At 37.9% G+C, this 6000-nt stretch overlaps 1 protein-coding gene across 5 annotated transcripts in view; it reads left to right on the forward strand.

The window, feature by feature from the left end:
• Positions 1–5779, forward strand: part of LOC131236747 (regulator of nonsense transcripts UPF3-like) — a 46049-nt gene extending 40270 nt beyond the window's left edge. For 3 of the 5 annotated variants that reach the window (XM_058234150.1, XM_058234147.1, XM_058234152.1), the window contains exon 12: positions 3567–4355. The gene's annotated coding sequence lies outside the window, so the exon portion shown is untranslated. Of the gene's footprint in view, positions 1–3566; positions 4356–5523 lie in introns of those variants that run through there. The other 2 variants (XM_058234149.1, XM_058234148.1) reach the window with 2 other exon arrangements.
• The last annotated feature ends 221 nt before the right edge of the window (positions 5780–6000 follow it).

Here is a 6000-nt window from a genome sequence, read left to right on the forward strand (position 1 = left end):
TAGTCTAAAAATAGTTAAGTCTAGATCTGTAAGATCTCATTGGAATTTCAATCTTTATCTTTTGTATTTTGGGCCACATAAAGACCTCCAAAGCCATATGTAGGTAGTGTTGAAGAATATTGTTAATAAAGAAGTGTGAGTTTAAAGCGAATATTCTCTTAGGAAAACCCTAAAATGATCAACCTCTTTGAATTGTGTGCTGTGTAAAAATCCTTTCTTTTCTTCTCTCTCTCTCTCTCTCTCTCTCTCTCTCTCTCTCTCTCTCTCTCTCTCTCTCTTTTCCCTCATGCGCCCTATGTCGAATTGGTTTCATAGCATATTTTGTTCTTGGGAACTTGGGATAATAATGATAAAATTTTTTTTTCTCTTTCCTCATTCCTAGATCTTGTCCTAACTCAATCTGTCCAACAAACAGCCCCATAGCCGACCCTATTAAACCCAAGAAGCATATAAAATCTATCCATAAGGGGTCATTTGGATACCTGTAAAGTCATTAAGTTGTAATCTGATTATAGGTGTCAAATGTTTACATGCGCTTTAAGTTGTAATTTGACTACAGGGAAACAATTGTCTGTGTTTGGATAACTTGAAATCTGTTTACAACCTATAATTAGGTATTCACTGACAACAGAGCTTGGAGTGGTAAATCCTTTAAAAATAATCAAAAGACAGTTTTTTATATAAGATAAGATCATTGGCATAAGCCCAACTCAATAAAGCCTGTGGCCGATTTTTACGGTAAACAAATCATTTTGATAACATCCCAATGTATGAGAAGTTTCAACCCTAGCAATAGTAACAGAGAGAGAGAGAGAGAGAGAGAGAGAGAGAGAGAGAGAGAGAGAGAGAGAGAGAGAGAGAGAGAGAGAGAGAGAGAGAGAGAGAGAGAGAGCCTTCTTTTTCATTGGCTCTTCTTCTTTTTTTTCATCGGCTCTTCTTCTTCTTTTTCATCGGCTATAATTTTCAAAAATTATAGCCATTGCCTTAAATCCCTTTACCTGTATTCTGAAACATGACTTTTTCTTACGTTTCATATTAAATCCCTTTACCTGTATTTTCTTACGTTTCATATTACAGCTAAAAGATGTAATCGGATTATAGGCAGATATACCCATCCAAACACCCTATGTAATCTGATTACCTGTAAACAGATGCAGATATACCCATCCAAACACCCTATGTAATCTGATTACCTGTAAACAGATTCCTACTTAAGGACTTTACAGGCATCCAAACCACCCCTAAGTTTCAGCCTGTATTGGCTTGTCAATATTGCAAGCAGACATTCTTACAATTTTTATAGTTACTCATATTTGGACTCCCATTCACATTACAATTGTCCTTTCCCATCCTCCAATTTGTATCTAGGTTACATTGGTTATTGCCATCGGCTGCCTTTTCATTCCAATCCCTACGCATCCATCTATGATTACTACAGTGTGTCAACTCATTGTCCCTCTACTCACTGGAAAATGACACCACCAACCACAATAACGACGGTGTGTCAACTCATTGTCCCTCTACTCACTAGAAAACGACACCACCATGTTGGGTATTCATAAATGTCTTGTAAAAAGAAGAATGAGATGTCGGCGATGAGTCTTTGGGACTGCTTGATCCACATGGGGATGATGAGTTGTCCAGTAGCTAAGGAGATTTGGTCCTTCTCTCTAGATTTGGGATAGCTTGGTCTTTCAGTGAGTTCATTGGAAATGTAATGGAGGAATGGATGGGAAACCTGCTCATAAATCATAAAGAGATACTTTAGAAGTGTATCTTTGGGATTCTTTGGGATATAAGGTGCGAATTTCTAGAACTTTTGAGAATATAGTTACATCATTGGAATGTTTAAAAAGACACTCCTACACCATGATTATTAATTGGGCACTCTCAGGACAAGACTTCAGAGGATGTTCCAAGATGGAGATGCTGGGAAATTAGGAGAATTTGTAGTTGCTGTCCAGACAGATTGCAAAGGCTTGTAACGATGACTTTGAGAGGGTCACTGGCACATGGATTTCTATGAAATTCTATCTTCTATCTATAAAATTGTCAAATCTCAAAATTAAATAAATAAGATGGTGATGAGTGAGGCATTTTGGAGCATAGGCTGTTGCTGGAAGAATTCAAAGAAGTCATAAGAGAAATTTGTGAATTGGCCAAAGCCTGCATATATCCCTACCTAAAGATCCAAAGGAAATTTCTGGTAAAATTGTCATGATCCTTAATGATACATGCCAAGAGCCCATTGTTGGATTGATTGAATCCATCAATAGATCTGTAATTGGATCAATTGAGAAGATTGATGAACTGATGGAGTGCCAGGTGAAGCAAAGGACTAATTGGCGGGAAAGGAGATGAGTGACTTATCAAAATCATATTGGCAAGGTCTAAGGAAATTGTTGAAATTGAGAGCGAGGCAATTGTATGGTGCCATTTGGATCAAAGTGCAGCAATCATAGACTTGTGATGAAAAAGATGATGCAGGAAAGACAGGACGTCAGCTGCAAGCTAGTTAGGGAGGCACATTCACCAATGCAACATTCATTGCAACCAAATCCATTGCCAGGGACAAGATGGAAGCCGTCATGGAGGACATGAGTAGGGAAGGAGCAAAAACCAAAGTGTAGAACTTGGAAAGCATGAAGGCTAAGTGGCATGATCAACTGCCCCATGTGACACAAGCAGTGCCAACCTGACACGCAGACCTTAGCAATTTTTACCATGGTGGAAGAAGATTCACCATGTGGCGTAGTTTCATGTTCAATGATTGACACCGGTGTCAAACTCAAGGATGTGTTTTTCTCAAGGGTGAGGAGACTTGACATATCTTGATCGTAGATCGAACACATATGGGGAACTCAAGAATGGACCCCACTCATGAACACATCTATTAGCTGTTGTTTAATTTCCTATTCTAGTAAAAGTCCATCCCCTATCATTCTTTTAGTGATTTTTATGCCACTGGTTATTAAAATAGTGAAGTCTAGAGTTTTAAGATCTATCCTTTGTATTTTGGCCAAGGGCATATGTAGAAAGAGTTATTAAACATTACGAATAAAGGAGACAAGTGTGAGTTTAGGGAGAGAATATTCTCTTGCAGAGGGAGTACTTTAAAAAAAATCAACCTCTTTGAATAGTTTGGTTTGTGTAAAAATCCGTCCTTCGCCATTTTCTCCTTTCTCAGCTCTTTTACATCAAATATGTAAGTTTTAACATCTTATGTTCCTTCCTGGTATCCTGTAATAGAAAAAATTTAAGGAATCATCTCATGTGCATGGATAATTTAGCTTGTTACTTCTACAATCTGTATGTTAATTTCCTATATGGATTTAAGTACTCATTTTTGCCTCTTCTCATGGTAATTTTTATTCTACTATTTTTTCTATAACGAATTTCTTTGTAATTCCCACAAAATATGAGCTGTTAGATTACTCTCGTGTTTACTGGCCTATGATACATGACATTCTGATAGCATGAAGAAAACAAACACTTCCATTTATAGCCTCTCACCTGCAAAACTATTTCTGCTGTCCTTTTTGGACTCCTTGCGAGTCGTGAAACAGTCAATCCTGCTGTGGTTTACCTCCTGCAATTGCGATATTTCATTCTTGAAGGGATGGAGCTGTGATTCGAAGGGCAGCGCGAATCTCTTGTTACTAAAGTAAATGATTGGATATATCAGTGGACGAAGTTACTTAAAGAGGGTAAATTGATCTGAAGGACAGGTGTCGGTGTTTTGCCTACATGGATTGGAAAGGTCCAAACCTTCTCCGGACAGAACAGGATAACAAGAATACTAGATGGATAGAATATGACACTTGGCACAGATTTTAACTGAGGCACCCCTCTGGCGATTTTCAGTGGAAGGATTCTGGATTTCTTATCAGGTGATGCAAGATAAAAGCAAGCCCGACAACTCTTGCTGACCACTCAAAACTGGGTTTTGAGGCATACTGGTTTTTGGATCAATTTGTTTAGAAAAACTGTAAACGTAGTCGAAGAACAGTTGGGGCTGCTTTACCCACTGTCTATATAGATCTAGGTTGGGAAGCCATATGTGATGGCTGAGAACTCATTAGTCCAGGTAAATAAGATTTGTTTTTTAACTGGGTAGATGAGAAGTTGGAGGACCCATTTCCAAGTCAGCATGCGGAGTCAGCGGCTCAGATTGGATTAGTGCATTGACTGTGGAAGCTGTTCAAAAAAGTTGAGGGAGAAATTTGTTGGGGGTGTTTGGTGTGTGGCTGAAATGAGGTTACTGTTTGTTGATATTACCAGTTTTCAGGCATGGCTGTATATTTTTCTCAGCAGTACCTGATATGTGGCTGTTACTGTGTCTCTTTGCTTGGTTACTGCCTCAATGTTGCATTGGCTTTGTAAGGTTGTGTTTGGATGCTCGGATTGAATTATAGCAACTCAATACAGTAAAGTGGAAATGACCTAAGTGAGATACCCACAACGCTTTCATAATGAGGGACTTGCCAACAAGCAATTCCAAATTACTTCCAAGTCTGACGTTAGATGCATGGAATTGCAATTTGGGGCTGGTCATCCTTATTAATTAATATGGCTCCACCTCCATTTTGGTCATTTTATTATTTCAATTGCTGCAATTCAATCCAGCATAGCATCTAAATGCCACTCTGTATTGCTTTTAAGTACTCTTTGACTAAATTCTACAACAATGATTCAAATCCTACAATTGTATCCATTGTTTGGAGTATCCCGGATATTACTGAAACAACCCCGATATTTTCCGTATCTCCAGCACAGAGATAATGATAACACTGGTGGTCTCAGAAATTCATGGTATTGGCGATTTATCACTAAGTATCGCCAAGTATTGCTTGTATCGCCAATATTTCCGACTGTGTAAATTCCAGTTGTTGCTTGTATCGCCAATATTTCCGACTGTGTAAATTCCAGTTGTTGCTTGTATTGCCAGTGTATCAATGTTATTCTGATAATATCGCCAATGTATTAATATTGCCAAAAATTTGTTTAATTTTTCATCTTTTTTATGGGTGCATGATTGCATGCAGTGTTCAAATTGTTGATGATAATATTGATCATATCATTATATTAATGTTATCTCAACATGGGTGATATCGAGACCACAATCTTTTGTTTCCTCTCTAGTTGTCGACGATTTCTTGAAAAAATATCAGGTGTCTTTGATATTCTTATTGGATGGAAGGTTGGATGGATGTTTGGATGGATAGGATGGTCAGACTGGTTTCTAATGATAAGACGTGCTTCTAGGCCCCCATTAAATGAATTTATTTTGTATGCATCCATTTTACAATTATTTTTTTTAAAAAATTACTAAATATGCAAATATGTTTATTTTAGGATCCCCTAAAGTTTTGCTGAAAAACTCCACCGTTTCCCCTATGTTACCCCTATTTTCAGTTATCGAGACTATTATCAGTGATATCAACATTGTTTCTGTATTCCCGACCAGCAAAACTTGTAGCGATACCGATACTTCGAACACTGATTGTATCTTTTCAATCCCAGGGAAATGATTCACAATTTGAAATAAATTCAAGTTGGGGAAAGAAGCACCGTGCATTTACTCAAAACTCCACTGAATGTCATACTTTTTTGGATTTTTTTATTCTTCTATTTATTGCATGAAATGAAATATTTTCTTTGGGGTTTGAGCCTGTTGCGCTATGGTAGAAATGGTATATTTTTAACATTGAGGTCTTGAGGTTTGAGCCCTACTTGGATGTAAAATGAAAGGGAAAAAGAGGAGAAGAAGAAGAAAGAAGCATTGTTCTGAATTGTCTGTGGTGTATCCTTACATGGGAACTGATGGGATAGATATGGCCGGTAGATAATGGTCCGTGTAGGTGAATTTTGTGATTATTTTCTCCTTTCCATATTGTTAGTGTAAATATGTAGGTTACTGCATAGAAGTTCAATTTAGCTGGCTCCTTGTGGTCGCACGTGACCGAGACCGTTGATCTGGTCGGTTGTTATGTGGATTGG

The sequence above is a fragment of the Magnolia sinica genome, chromosome 2 (assembly GCF_029962835.1).
Source record: "Magnolia sinica isolate HGM2019 chromosome 2, MsV1, whole genome shotgun sequence".
Taxonomy (NCBI): Eukaryota; Viridiplantae; Streptophyta; class Magnoliopsida; order Magnoliales; family Magnoliaceae; genus Magnolia; species Magnolia sinica.